Source organism: Castor canadensis, chromosome 18 (genome assembly GCF_047511655.1).
Source record: "Castor canadensis chromosome 18, mCasCan1.hap1v2, whole genome shotgun sequence".
Classification (NCBI taxonomy): Eukaryota; Metazoa; Chordata; class Mammalia; order Rodentia; family Castoridae; genus Castor; species Castor canadensis.
In genome coordinates this window covers 12,735,066-12,750,742 of record NC_133403.1, presented here as the reverse complement: position 1 = coordinate 12,750,742, position 15,677 = coordinate 12,735,066, and the positions used below count along the sequence as shown (strand labels likewise).

Sequence of the window (15,677 nt, the reverse complement as noted above, 5' to 3'; positions counted from 1 at the left end):
AGGCACCAGGTTTCCATCTGTCTCTTTTTATCACTACCTCTAATTCTTTGTCTCTCTGGGTCTCTACCCCCAGCCCTAACCCATGACCACTGAGGCACCAGCCCCTGGCAGAAAACCCATCCCCTGCCCAGAGCCCCTCTATCCCCCCTTTCTGAAGCCCAAACACACAGCTTGGGGGTTCAGGTCCCAAGGCCATAGAGGCTCCTCATCAGTCTCCCCTCTCAGTGTGGCCACAGCTGGGCGGCATCAGGACCCACAGGCTGGTGGCAGTCAGTCCTTCACTTAAAAATGTGTTTGTGATTTCGGCGGCGGGGCAGATAACGGTGACGAATGGCCGGCCTGCCCCATGGGGCTCCTGGCCCATCTGGTTTGACTTTGGCCTGTCGGCGGGTACCCTTGGGCCTCTACCCCTGCCCTCCAGCAGTACCCCCAGAGTGAGGCCGGAGCAGTCCGGGCAGCTCTAGGCAGCCCAATGACCCTCTAAAGCTTTGCACTTCTGATCCTATGTTATCATTAGCCTGTCTCAGCTGTGCGCACCCAGGGCTCCCACGGTGCCCAGGAAGCTGGCAGTGGGCACTGGCTGGGTGATGTGCAGACACAGGCCAAGCAGAAGTGAGGGGAAAGCTCTGATGACCCTCACCTCCTGTGTCAAGTGTGCAGCAGTGAGCAATCACCTCAGGCCAGGGAAGCCTAGGCCAAGGTGATGGAGTGGCCTGGTCAAGAAGGAAGGCAGGGCAGCCAGGGCGGCCCATGTGGTCATCGTCAGGAGGAATTTCTGACAGGGCTCTGGCCCTTCCTGGAGCCTCTGAGGACCCCAGATCATTGATTAGCCAGCAGGAGAGGCAGCTTCCGGGTCTGGCCCCACGCTCAGCTGGGGGTCAGGGAGTTGAGCCCAAGAGCTCCCTCCCTCAGACTCCTCCCTTCCTTTTCCTTTGGGGCTTCCTATGGTGGCTAGAGGGGCCTGAGGGGGCATCTCTAGACATGGGGTATCCTTGCCACCCAGATCCCTGTTCCTGCCCACAAGGCCACAGCCAGCACCCTGGCCAGGGTCTGAGTCCAGGCTGGCCACTGTGCCCCAACAAGAAGGAGGATATATGGCTAAACCACCCCCCTCCGGGCATGGACTGGGGTTGGCCAGCTTAGCATGACTCCAGAGATGGATGGGCTCACGCACTTCTCAGCAAAACTTTCTGAAACTACCCAGATCACAAGCAGGCGCTGGACCAGCCTTCAGTAGGAAAAGAGAAGGTGAAGCCTAGAGGTCCTCAAGCCCATCTTGGGGTCTGGGAGGGGTCCTGGGTGGGAGGGCCTGGATGCCTGAAGGAACAGAGCTCCTTAGATGTGGGAGTCGCCTCAATAACTCCTGTCCCCCGTGGTGGGGGCAGCTGTAGAGGAGGGGTGATGTGGTATCAGGGCCCCCTACCCCCTACAGCAGGAAAATCCCTCCACCTCAGTATCACTGTGGTTGAGAATTAACTTTGTTGAAATAAAAATTGGTCTTGGTATTAACTAGGCCTGTAGGATTTTCTCCAGGATCTGGAAGGCCACAGAGGGGTCAGATACCCTTCCCAGAGCTGGCTGCTGGCTCAGGTTTCAGGGGCACCAACGACCTTCTAATAGTCCACCTGGCTATACCTCTTGAGACACATACCTGGTTATACCCCGATGCCTGGCTTCTGGGGTACAGAGAGCTATCCTGGCTATGTGGATAGCTCAGGGGCACATATTGGGCCTTTGCACCCAGCCCCATTCTCTGTGTCTAATGTCATTTTGCAGCCATGGCCAGTGAGCCACAGGAAACTTCTCCCCTTCATCTTTCAGGGCTTTGCCACAGCCTCTGACTCACAGCCTGTCTGGGTCTCAGTTTCCCCACCTGTAAAATGGGAGATTTGCCCCAGCCTGGGTGGTGGCAGACTCTGAGCAGACAGAGCGACTGATGGTTAGACAGTCAGACATACAGCTGGAGAAGAATGCGTAGGACAACATCAGAGAAAAGTCAACTAATAGCACACCCATGCCCCTTCGAGAAACAAGCACCCCGTGTGTGGCTGTGGCACACAGGCTCTCATGACCTCAGCACAGCCTGGCTGGCTGCAGACAGACACTGCCATCCCTGGTCATCAGGTCCAGGCTCCTCCAGACCAGATCCCAGTGAAGCAAGCAGGGAATTCATCTTGTTTCCAAAAAGGATAGCCACCATCAGTCCTATGTACTCTCTCAGTATGGTCCAGGATACCAAAACCTGAGGATGCTCAAGTCTCTAACATGAAATGGGGCAGTATTTCCATATGACCTGCACACATCAGCCCGTACGCTTTAAATCGTCTCTGGAGTACTTAGACTATGGTGTAAATAGTTGTTAGATTGGGTTGGGTATGGCTCAAGTAGTATAGCCTAGCAAGGCCAAGGCTCTGCATTCAAACCCCAATACCTCTCAAAAAATTATTATATTATATATTGTTTAGAGAATAATGACAAGAAAAAAGTATTTGTTTCCAGACACTTTTTCAATAAGTACTTTCAGTCTGCAGTTAGTGGAACAGGTGGTTGGGACCAAGGCTAACTTCTTTAAAAACCACATACAGATCTATGTTCTTATGTGTTAAAAGAACCACTGAAGGTCTTATGCCCTTCATCAGGTCCCCTCTATTTCTGGGGACTGCTGAGTCCTCAGCAAGGAGACGGTGCCCATGAATGTGACTTCAAGGAACTGAGGGCAAGGGCCCATAGGCAGTCTGTCGTGCATTCTGGGAGCCAGGGGGCAGGAGACACCTCCCTGCCGTTGGGCCTCTCATAACCTCATCTGACCACAGCCCAAGCAGTGTGTTTTGGGGGGTGGGGTTCAGCCTGGGAATGGACCGAGATGGAGGCCTGGGAACCAAAGTGGTGACCCCCAGGGGATGCTCAAATGGGCCCAGCTGTTGCAGCCTGGCTCCAATTCCCGCTCTGCACTGAAGCTGGTCCCTGGGGTCAAGGCCGGTGGTCTGTCTGGAAGGGAGGGGCCATGGGGGCTGGGCCTTCTTCCAGGCGGTGGTCCCTGGAGCCACCTTCATGCTGAGGGGCACAACTGGCCAGCAGAGAGGGTTCTCCTGTCCACAGCCTGCACTGAATCTCTAAGAGCCCCATCATATTCTCACCTGGCACCTAGACCAACACCCATCCTGTGTTCCAGGGTGGAGCCACAGCTACTTCCCTGCTCCTTGTCTATGCTCTAGGGCTTCCCTTATGTACTATGAACCTTGCACCAGCCAGTACCCTCCAGACCTTTGCTAGGGCTAGTCCAAGGACCCTCTAAAGCAGGACCATCCTGAAACTCCTACTCACCCTTCAAGACCCCACACAATTGTCCCTGTCCCTAGGAAGCCACCCTGAACACTGAGCCCTGTGCTAACCTGGTGTCATTGTCTGTTCAAGATCCCTTCCTCGTGCCTCTCAGCTAGTATGGCTCCACTGGGTTGGGCTCCACTGTTCCTCTGCCTTGAGTGAGGGGCTGACTCATTGAAGAGGCCTTGCTCTCCCACGCCTCAGTTTCCCTATCTGAATCATCTTTGATGGAAGACAAATATGCATCCTCTGGGAGCAACTCAGCTCTGGGGGAAACTGAGGCCATAGGGGCCTGGGTTCCACCCTGCCAAGTGTTCTGAGAGACTTTAAAGAGGCTTTAGAGAGATCTGGAGGTTCCCATAGAGCAAGGGACTGGGGGCTCAGCTAGCTGTCCCACAACACTTGGCTGACTTCAGCTGAGGCCAAGGCGCAGGCAGAGTGGCCAGAGGGCGGGGGCCAGGGGGAAGAATCTTCTGACTTCTGAAATCCCTCCCGCCTGCCCGCCAGCCCCCAGGGAAGCCCCACGATGCGGGAACCTGATATTTTAAGACTTAAAGCAAATGTTTCTGAGGCTCTGAGCTTTGCCAAAGCGCCTGCCTGGGCCTCATGGGGGCAGGGCCAGCACACCTCCCCGCCCCCTCCATGAACCAACCCTGCCCTTCCCTGGGCCGAAATTTCTGACCCTGGGAAGGAGAGCTGGAAACCCTTCAGCACTCAGAATGGGAATCCTGGTGTCTGAATCAGAATGGACTCCCCATTGCCTGGACAACAGAAAGGTGAAAACTCAGCTCCCATCCAGTGCAGCTAGCAGTGACTTCACTAGGGCGAGGCCCACCCTGGGATTCCCTGCACCATCATCCTTTTGGGATTTCTAAGGACTGGAACACCTTGGGTCGGTGTGGGGGGGCGGGGGGCCAGGTGGGTGGGCAGCCAGTGCAGGGCAAGTAGGCCGGGGCTGTGCAGGATTAAAGTCTAATATCTAAAATATGTTTCAGGGGCTGGGCCAGCTGGAAACTTGGGGGAGGGGAACAGAGATGCTCTGGGGATTCTCCCAGGGTGGGCCATCCCAGAGAACCCAGACAGACTGACCCCCAGTCCTCAAAGCACCCAGTGCTGAGTCCCTGGTCTGATCTTGGCTGGCAGGCCTGGTTACACTCTCATTTCCCAGCCATCAGCTCGTCAGAACTGGGGCTATTTTCAGCATTTCACAGATGGGGAAACTGAGGCCCAGAGAGGCAACACCCCTTCTGGGGTCACGTAGAGAGCCTATAGCCAGCCTAGCTATGTGAACTTCTTCCCCGACGTCATCCCCACTCTGCAGCCTGAGGGAGGATTGGATCTCTGGACAGCTGGCTTGGGGTTAAAACAGACCCCAGGTGAGAATTCCAGTGCCCACTTCCACCACTGCTGCCTCTGGGTGCTGCCTGCTCAGCCTGAGCCCTAGCTCCTCCACGGGGCCTTTCCAAGTGTCGCCACTGACTTCAGTCTGTTCCCTGCTGGCCCTGCTGCTACAGGAAACTCTTAGGTACTTTGAAAATCCACCTCCCAGCTGCTAATTGGCCTTTCTCTTGCTTCAGTGTCCTCCAGGGAGCTCACCAGCTCCCACCTCAGGCAATGCCAGGCCTGGTCCTGCCCCCCTCCATATCGCTGAACAGGCCACCTCATTGCCAGGCCCGGACTCATGCTGTGAGGACAGCCACACTGTGTTGTGTCTCTGTGCATCAGCTTCCCTAACTCTGAAATGGATATTGTAAGTATTGGGTGGCTGTTGAGGTCTGAGTGTCTTGATGTATCTGGAGGAAGGGCAGCCAGTGGGAGAGCTGGGGACAGGACCCCCATGGACCTCTGAAGCCCCTCTCCTCACTCCTGGGGTCCAGATGCTGTGCACAGATTCTTGGACCAGACAATTGCTCAGGGGCTCACCCCTTACCAGGCCCAGAAGCCAAGCATGGAAGTCAGGCCCCTGCTGTCTGTGGCCAACCCCTGACTCTGGTTGTGCCAGACTGGGGGCTGGGGAGCTGTGCCCCCTGGGGATCTGTGCCCACTGGGGGACTGGCACCTTCTTGAAAGCCAGGCTTCCAGGAGCCAGTGTACCCCCAAGGACCACAGTCAGACCCTGTCCCTGTCTCACCACAGCCAGTCTCAGCCATGTGGCCGCTATTACACATCACAGCTCTATCTCGGCATTTCTTCCATTTGGGGCCTCAGTTTCTCCACATATCTCAGAAGAGGGCACAGTGTGATTAGAAGTGAGGGAGGACAGGGCATTCCAGGCACTCAGGGCAGCTGAGAGTGAGGTGAGGAGAGGAATGGGCAGTCGGACCTGAGGGCCAGGAGAGAGGAGGAAGTTAGCAAGATTCCCACCAGTTCCTCCAAAGATGCAGCATGGCCAGGGACCCACCAGGACCAAGCAGAGGGGCCAAGGACCAAGACTGGGGTCACCAGAAGCCTGACCTTGCTCCCTGACCCCTCTCACCACGGAGCCACTGAGGCTGGAAACTGGGTCCCTGCCAGACCTGTGACCTGGCCAGGGGTGGAAGCAGACAGGTCAGAGCCAGGCCTCCTCAAAAGCCCACGAGGAGAAAAAAAAAAGCCTGGAGACTCAGTGTGGCTCTTAGCCACCTGTCTGCAGGTGAGGGTGGGCAGGCCAGGATACCAAGGTGGCAGTGAGACCAGGCAGAGCAATGATCTGGCACCTGGGCCCAATCTCGTCCTTCAGTCCTGCCCAACCAGAGTCCCCTCTGCCATTCCTATGGCCCCCAGCTCTGCTTGGACACCCAGGCTCCAAACCGGAAAAACCAGGATGAAGAACAAACAAGCCCACACTCTAACCACCACCAAGTCCTGTGTGGGCAGGACCACGGAGCTGGGCTTCTGCCCTTCTTGGGGTCCTGACATTCAGGGTGGGAGGGGTAACCTGGGGGGCACTTAGCACCCCCAATTTGCTCTACTCTGCTCTCATCCTCAACCCATCATTCCAGCCAGCTTACTGCCAGTCTTTCATAAAATAGCCTTTTCACCCTACCCAGCAAAGCAAGCTCCGTCAGTCAACCACCAGGTACCATGGGCTGCTCATCCCTGGGGACTACAACAGGCTGACCAGGTGGTACAGACTCCCCAAGAGTCTTTTCAGACCCACAGCCCCTGGTCCCAAGATTCCCTCCTAAAGCCCAAGGTCTAGGATTCTGCCATATGGTGTGCACCGAGCTAGGCACTTCCTCAATGTTGGACAAACACTTGCTTATTCTGTCATCAAACACTGCAGTAGAGTCCAGGGGCCGCTGGATGTCTCGGACTTTTGAGACTTCGCCTTCCCTTTGACCTGTTCCTACCATTCCTATTCCCTCACTATCCTTGCCCCAGGGCCTTTGCATAGCTGGAAACCAGGCGAGATCCATTTCTTCCAGGTCTGTTTGGTGTTTGCCGATTCTTCGCTTAGCTGGTTCCTCTGTACAGGTAAAGGAGAGAAGAGGAGGCTTGTGTGGTAGGGGACCTAAAGGTCATTGGAGACAGCCATGTGCAAGGGTGGGCCAGCAGGGCGGATGTGGCACTGGGCTTGGGAAACAGGCCAGATCAGGACCTGGGTACCAGGACAATGCCTGAGGAGCAGGGGAGGGCAGCCAAGAGTGGGCAGTGATAGGGACCCCTCCCTAGATCAAGCCCCACTTGCCATCCTCAGAGTCCTGGCCACAATGACAGAGACATGTGACTCAAGGTGACCTCATCCGAGAGTCATGTTGGAAGCTGGAGGCCAGGACAGAGGTGAGGTCCAGAGAGGACTCTGGATGCAAAGTCTGGGGGTTGTCAGCTGAGCTGAGCTGGTTGTTAGCTTGGAGTGGCTAGGAGCAGTGAGGTTGGGAGACAGAGCTGGAGGGAAGGGAACAAGAGGAAGAACACAGGGCAGGATGGGGTTCGGGGTGGACAGGACAGAGGAAACTCAAGAGCAAGGGACAGAGGCACTGGATAGGATGGGATATGGGTCATCGCACCTACTCAGTGACCTCAAATGGCTGCTAGCCAGGCCTGTCCCCATGAAGGGCTGCAGCCCTGGGCTGTGGCCAGAAGATGGCCAGCCAGGGTGGCACAACCAGACTCATGCATGAAGCTCAGCCGCACTGGGCTGCTGGGCGGGCCGCCCTCCTGAGTGCCTGGCAGAAGCCTCAGACGTGAGGCATGGGCCAGGGCAGACCAGGCACCCAGCTGTCCTTCGAGGACACCGCTCCACCCTCAGGCTGTGCCACCGGACACTCACATGACACAAGCCTGGCTGCCTGCCTGCCGGCCACCCTGCCAATCACGCTGACCTTCTTCCCACGAGCACCTGCTAGGGGCTGACAGAGGTCTCTATTCCCGGCCGGGCGCCTGCTTGGGTTATATTTAGCCCATGGGGTGGGGGTTGGCATTGGGCTGCTGACCCCCTCCTGGGACCTGGAGCAGTGGCCCAAGCTGCTACCAAAGGGCTTCTCCCTCAGCTTCCCATCCCTCATGTCCCCATCCCTCTGTCGGTCAGCGATGTGCAGGTTAGGAGGCCCAGGTTTTGGCTACAGTACATATGGGAAACTGAGACTAGACCAAGTGTCTGAGTTCTTGGTCATGGAGAATGAAACCAATGGCATTGGGTATTCCAGGAAGCCCAGATGGGGGGGCAGCCCAGGAGTCAGGTCAAGGAGGGGAAAGCCCCATCAGCCTTTCAGTTCCGGAGGTTCAGCCAGGCCATGAGGTCAATCCCTCCAGGAGTTCTCGGAGCCCTACCCAAGGGACACTGAGCCCCAGGCCCTTCCTGCCCAGCTGGGGACAGAGTCCTCTTCCCTCCCACTGCCTCCACAGGATGTCCCAGGGAGGAAATGGCCCCTCCCAGACCACAGCAGCACTGCTGAAGCCCAAGATGACTTCCTGCCTTGCATGGTGCTGCCCCTCATTCTACCAGCCTTGGCTGGGGCTTAGACTCCCGACCCCCTGGTCCCCTCAGCATGGGGGAGGGGGTGCTGTGACCCCATATAAACTGGTAGGTACAATTGGAATCTGCCAGACTCCAAGGCCTGAGAGCTTCCCTGGGATCCTCCACTCTTGCCCCACAGCCCTGGCCGTATGGGGTACAACCTGACCTGCTTTCTGTCCCCAGCCTTCCCCAGTGCCACAGACGCCTTCTTCCAGATACTTCCTGTTCTGGGATCACCTGCTGCTCCTGCAACCCATCTCAGTGGCGGCTCAGCCATCTCCACTTTATCTCCAGAAGCTGATGGCTACATCAGAACTTCCACTGGCTACAGTCCCAAAGTGCTGGCCTTGGATCAGTGGTTCTCCTGGATCTGGTAGGTCCTAGGGGCACAGACTGTGCAGTTTGGTCTCCAGGGGAGCTCACTCCTCAGACCAGCCCCTGTCTACCAAACTTCCTGCCTCCTCTGACCCCAGATCTGGGTAAGTCTCTGGGTCCCCCCTTGTTCCCTCCAACCTCCAACAGCAGGAAACACATCACTGGGGGACTGGGGATCTGAAGACTGGGACTAGAGGAGCTGAGAGCAGGGCTGGGGGCTCTGGGCGGAAGTGGCCGCCCAGCCTACTCTGAGGTACAGGAAGCGGGGGTCTCAGAAGCTTCCTTTGCGCCAGACATGGCCTTGGTGGGGCTGGGCAGCCAGAGGGTCAGAGGCCTGACCACAGCTGCCCTTTCTTCTTCAGCCAGTCACCAGCTGGGTGGCCTGAACGGCAGCAGGCCTCAACCTAGGTATCGGAATGTCCCATGGGCCCCCACAGGTGGCCAGCAGCCTCTGAGCCCAGCCCAATGTGGAGGATGGGCACCACGGGGGAAAGGGCAAGAGATGAGGGTGGCAAGGCACAGGAGTACAGAGCAGGGCCTACCTGGGTCTGGGCCTATGTTCCCCTCAGATGTCTGCTGAGCCTTGGTTTATCTATCCTATGGTGAGGTGTCAGTTCCTGACCCTACCAGATAGAGGGGCTGGCATGGAAGCCACAGAAGTGCAGGTGGACTATACCTGCCAGATCTCCCTGACTCTGGGGCCCCTGCCCTACCCCCTCCTGGTGGACCTACCTAGCCCTGCCTGAGCTGAGGGCCCAGGGCCTTTTCTCCCCATAGGTGCCAGGCCCCCGGGCCTGACTCCCTTCAGTCCAACAGACACAGCGCTCTGGGGCTCTGCTGGAGCCAGGTACAAACAAAGGCTTCCGGGCCTGGAGTACAGAACTCAAGGAGAGGTTCTTGCCTTGGGGCAACTTTGGGGACACAGAGGCCCCCACCCTCAGGGATGTTGTCACTTCAACTCATCCCCTACCTGGACTATGACACCGATGAAGAGCTGAGGGCTCTAGGAAATGGTGTGCCTGGGTCTCAGCCCCCCTGTGTCTCTGGAAGAGTCTCAGGGTAGGTAGAAGCCAGCACCTCAGCTCTAGTGTGTGTCTGAGCTTGGACGGCCCATCCCTGGCCCACACATGATGAGCGGTTGTCCGTCAGCACGGCCAGCCCCCCTGGCCATCCATCACCAGCTGGCGGCCACAGGAGGAACGGCCTGTTTGTTTTGCCAGCTCTGTGTCACTCCCTGGGGTGGGGGCCAGAGGAAATGCCATTTTCTGTCTGGGCGGGCGGGTAGATGGCAGGAGTGAGCAGGACACGAGGGGCAAGGCCAGGCTGGGATGTGGTGGGACCCCTGACTGGTCCACATCTCATGCAGATACACCCACAGCCTCACCCTATTCCAGGCCTCAGTCCAGGATCCTCTGGCCATTCCCATAGTCGCTGTCTCCAGCCGGGTCACTCACCCCTGCCCCTGGCCACAGGGTAGGGTGGGCTCAGGTATCAGCTGCCACCAGGTGGGGGGTCTCCCTATCTGAAATCCAAGATGCTTGATCCTAGCTGTCCACACTAGCCATGCAGGCTAGGTCCAGGCCATAGACTAACTGTTGTGGAGAGGTGGGGGCTACCATAAGATCTCGAAGGGCCTGGGCACACCAAACTGGAGATATTCAGCCTTGAGATCAGAGCCAAGGACTTGAGGCTACATTAAAAGAGATAACACATATAGAATGGAGGAGGTGACACCTTGTATCAGGAAGCTAGTATCCAGACCATAGGATAAGCGTCCTCAGCACCTACACAATAACGCTTACAGCTTCAAGTATAATTTGCATTAAGTGAAGGGATATATATATAATGTGTGTGTGTGTATACGAGGTATATAACAAATTTACTGTGCTGGGAACACAGTCATTACTTATTCTTCCTTCTCACAACACCTGTGAGGCTCTGGTGTGCCACACTGGGATCTATGTTTTGGGTTTTGTTTGAGATGGAGTCTGGCTATGTTGTTTAGGCTGATCATGAGTTCCCGGACTCAAGCAATCCCCTTGTCTTAGCTTCTGGAGTAGCTGGAACTACAGGAGCCCACTACTGCACCCAGCATGCGATATGTCTTTTCTACTGCAGCCTCTGCCCTTCTCTCCTGATCCATTGTATGGTCATTCTGCATACCCCCGGTCCTGGGCAACCAAGAAGGGACTGTGAACAAGAAAACTGAGCCCGAAGTTCCCAGCATCTTGGCAGGAGACATGTGGTCTTTGCTCCCCCGGCAGATGCTGGGACAGACCAGACTCTTGGGACCAGTGCCCTAGGGGCTTCTGTCCTGGTAAACGAAGCCAAAAGCCCAGGGCTGGAGTCAGGAAGGCACCTCAGTGTCTCACTGCCCTCCTATCTTCCCCACAGTACTCCCTATTTGCTTACTCTCAGGAAGCTCAGCTGATACATAGCCTTCTCCATTGGAGAGCAAAGCTCCTTTTAGAATTTTCTTCCCTTAGGCCTGGGCTGCTTCCACTGCCTTGAGACAGTTTGCAGAATGTCGCTTGCCCATTTTATCTCCCTCAACTAAAAGCTACTCAGCCTGATATCAAGACTTTGTCAAAAGCAAAAGGAGACAAGTGGGATTACATCAGACTAAAAACTTCTGCACAGCCCGGGGCCAGTGGCTGTAATTCCAGCTGCTCGAGAGGCAGAGATCAGGAGGATCGAGGTTCAAAGCCAGCCCCCAGCAAATAGTTCTCGAGACCCTATCTTGGAAATACCCAACACAAAACAGGGATGGTGGAGTGGCTCATATGGTAGAGCACTTGCCTAACAGGTGTAAACCTGAGTTCAAAACCCAGTACCACCCTAAAAAAAAAAAAAAAAGCTTCTGCACAGCTAAGAAAGTAACACAGTGCAGACAACCTACAGAATGGGAGAAAGCATTTGCAGATTTTTGCATCTGATGAGGGGTTGATAAGCAGAATGCAACAACAGAAAAAAAAATAGATAACCCTACTGAAAAATGGTCACAAGACCCCTAATAGACATGTCACAATAGAAGATGTACAAATTGTCAATGTTTCTAATCCCCAGGGAAATGCAAATCAAAGCCACAGTGATATAACTTCATCCCTGTTAGAATGGCTGTTACAGGACACAGAGGACACATAGGATTATATGCCTATAATCCCAATTATTCAGGATGGAGAGGTAGGAGAGTCTCAGTTTAAGGCTAGTCCAGTCAAAAAGTTAGTGATACCCTATCTCAAAAAATAAGCCAGAAGTGGTCACACACACCTGTAATTCCAGCTACAAGGGAGGCAGAAGTAGGAGGATCTCAGTCCAAGGATGGCCTCAAGCAAACAGGGTGCAACTCTATCTGAAAAATAAAAAAAAGCATAAAGGACCAGGGTCATGGCTCAAGTGTTTGCTAACAAGCATGAGGCCCTGAGTTCAAATCCCAGTACCTCCAAAAGAAAAAAAAAAGAATGGCTATTATCAAAAAAGATAAAAGGTAGGGCTGAGGATGTAGCTCAGTGGTAGAGTGCTTGCCTAGCATGTTCAAGGTTCTGGGTTTTATCCCCAGCACTGAAAAAAAGAAAAAAGACAATAAATGTCAAGGGTGTGGAGAAAAGGGAATCTCTGCACACTATTGGTGAAATGTAAATTGATACAGCCATTATAGAAAGCAGTCTATGGGTTCCTCGGAAATTAAGAATAGAGGGCTGGCGGAGTGGCTCAAGCAGTAGAGGGCCTGCCTAGCAAGTGTGAGGCCCTGAGTTCAAACCCCAGTGCCACCAAAAACATTTTCTTTTGAATTAAGAATAGAACTAGCATATAATTCATCAATCCCTCTATGGGGTCTGCACCAAAGGAAATGAAATCAGTAGGCCAGAGAGACATCTGCACGCCTCTGTTTATCGCAACACTATTCACAGTAGCCAAGAAATGACAACAACCCAAGTGTCTGACAACTGATGAACGGATAAAGAAAATGTGACGCGGATACGCGTGGAATACTACTCAGCCATTTAAAGCATGGAATCCTGGCGGTTATTAGGGGCCAGGGCAGTGGGGAGGAAGCGAAGCATGATAAAAGGATGATCAATTACACAGGAGAGAGGCGGCATAACCTTAAGAGAGCTATTGTCAATCCTGGTGACTATAATGAATGACAATATATTGTATTCTTGAACAGGGCCAAGAGATCAGAAGAGAAGTGTTCTCACCATTCCTCAATGTGTGGATACATATTTCACTCAATACATCCTGCTGTGTGTGATAAATACATACAATCTTATCTGTCAATCTAAAAAAATGTAAACATTCTAAAAATAAAATTGAAAAAAAAAAAAAAAACCCCTGGCTGGGCAGAGCTGAGTGGGAAAAACTGAAAAATGCCCAGGGAGGGTGTCACTCTGTAGTCCCAGGGGCAGCAGAATGGAGTCCCCGGGCCCTGAAGGGGCAGGGGTGAAGCTCAGAGGATGGTTTATCTGGTAGCAGGGGCAGGGCACAGAGCCCAGAAGGAGGGAACACGTGGCCAGGGCTTTGTCTACATGGGATCCAGGATCTAGGCAAATGGGCAATGCAGGAAGTCCACAGAAGAGCCAGGTTGACCCATCCTGAGTGACTTCACCCCACCTGCTCCACGCCGGCTATGTCAGAGGGGCATTGCCTCAGTTTCTCCAGGCTGGGCTTGACCTCCAGCTGCAGTGGGCTCCTTGGACACTCCCATCAGGCTTAGGACCTGGCTGTTCCCAGCGACACCTGAGACAGCCTGCCCCACACAGGATGGGGTAGCTACTGGTCATTGGGTCCTGGCAGACAGCCTGGAGGAGGGGCTGGACTGGCTTCAGGATGCCAATGAAAGCTCACATTGGTTTGTTTGAGTGCCCAGCCCAGTTGGTGCCAAATACCCACTTAACAGGACAGGGTAGCCAGTGTCTCTGGTTCAAGGATGCATGACCCTCCTGTACCTGCAGCCTGGTCAGCTCTATCCACCCCCTTCCCAGCCTTAGTTTCTCTATCTCTGGGAGGCCTCTCAGTGGGCCAGACCCTCTGCTCTGGCCCCAGCACTAGCCCAACTGGGGGAAGATAAAGGAACCAGTACTGACCAAAGGCCTCCTTCCTCTTCCATGCATTGCCCCCCTCCCATCCCACCCCCACATTACCACAGAGCCTTCAGAAGCTTAGTGGCAACCCAAGAGAGGGGTCTTCTGCAGAGGCAAAATGGACCCAGCTCTTGGCCTGCTCAAGAGACCTCCTACGTACACAGACATGCCAGGCTCTCTTGGCCACTGCAATCTTCCCAGCAAAGCAGGACAGGCCTCGAGAGGAAGGATGGATGGAAGAACCAGCCCAGGGACGCATCCAGGGGACTGACTGGGGAGAAGGCCTGGAGGCAGGGGCTCCTGGCCTGGGGCCTCTGGGCTGTCAGGCCTGTCCCCGTCCCCCTCCCCGCAGCTGTCTCAGCTCCCATCTCCCCCGCCCGCCCCCAGGACTCCTATTTCACTGAGGAGATTAAGACCACCTGGCAAGAGCCCCCTCCCTCCCTCCCTCCCCAGCCCTCCCTTCTAGCCTCTAGGCCCCTTGAGGTGTTGTCCTGCCCCACCCGCCTCTCCCACCCCCATGTTCCCAGGAAGTCACTACTCCCTGCCCTGTTACAGCCCCGACTGTATCATGGCCTCCTCTGGTCACCTCCCCTCAAAGACCACTACCTGCTATCACTACTTTGAGCCCCCAAACTCTCCCAACCCTCACCCTCCACACATGCCCCCAGCCCCATCCCTTCAGTGGGTCCCATTCACCTCCTGCTGTCCTTGCCAGGTGTTGGAGAGGACCCAACTGGCCAGAACTGTCCAGGACTGCAGGATACAAGTCTGGGCCCCTGATCTGGTCCGGCCATGGGAGAGCTCGTGGTGGGGGTGGGGATCTGGAGACAGCTCAGCTGATGGCCTGCCGTGGGGCAGCAGGCAGAGCCTGATGCTGGCTCAGACAGACCCGAGAGGAATCTGAGCTCTGGAAACCGCAATTCTGAGCTCGCCTGTTTGTTTGCTTTGAGAAATTCCAACCTGGTTCAGCAAAGCCTCAGAGAAGGGAAGGGATTTGTCAGGGCTGGGGTGGGGCTGGTACCACACTCTTGGACCTATGGAAACCAAGGCTACACTGGGGCACAGAGGCCCATGGGAAAACCAGGCAAAGGGTGCCTAACTGGGCTTTCCCATAGGGCACAGCTGGAACGCCCAACTCCCAGAACAAGCTTGGAGGCTCTGTGTGAGACATGGAGACCATGACTGACCTACTTACAGAGATGGAGACCAGCTGGATGAGAGAGTGGCCCAAGAAGGCCAGGAAGCAATGATGGTGACATCAGCTGAGGAACTCTGACAGAGAACCCACACAAGGTCACTGCACCCACTTTGTGGGGCCTCAAGCCTTCTTCCATTTCTCAGACGAGGACACTGAGGCTTGGAGAGGACAGGGTGTGACCCCAGACACAGAACGCCACGAGGCAGGCTTGCTTCTGGCCCTGTCTCCTGACAAGTGGGCCATACCACCATCCTGGCTCCTCCCTGCTCTGGAGGGTTGAGAAGACAAGGACCCTGGCTCAAGGGACCCTGCTCCCCTTTTGAATGTTATTCCAGGCTCTTCCCTTTTGTCTTCCACCTGCTTAAGGCAGGAACCAGGCAGAGCTGGCAGAACCTGACTGACCTAAATGCCCAGTCAGGATTCTGGACACCTCCCCTGATCTCTTCAGGCTTTTGTCCCCAGCAGTCCATGGTGGTGGTGTTGTCTCTTCTTAAGCCACCAATAGGGGTACTCCATGGCCCTTTACCCATGAGGTCACTCTGCTCTCATGCCAGTTCTGCTGTGACAGCAGCGTCCCTACTACTGCCCCAGGCCGAACAGTTCAGCCCCAGGTCAGTGGGGGCTTCCTGGGAAGGGCACAGTCAGCCTCCAAAGGTGCAGGGAAACAGCCAAGGTGGGCCTGCCATGGCCTGTGGGCACATAGGCTCTGAACGACAGACCAAGCATCCAGGCATGGTCCTAGGTGAATGGGGATGGA

At 55.2% G+C, this 15,677-nt stretch overlaps 1 long non-coding RNA gene across 1 annotated transcript; it reads left to right on the top strand.

Moving 5' to 3' along the window:
* Positions 1-8,027: 8,027 nt before the first annotated feature.
* Positions 8,028-12,934, top strand: LOC141418849 (uncharacterized). Its single transcript, XR_012443512.1, has 3 exons — positions 8,028-8,329; positions 8,447-8,636; positions 12,810-12,934. It is a non-coding gene; the product is annotated as an uncharacterized lncRNA (long non-coding RNA).
* The last annotated feature ends 2,743 nt before the right edge of the window (positions 12,935-15,677 follow it).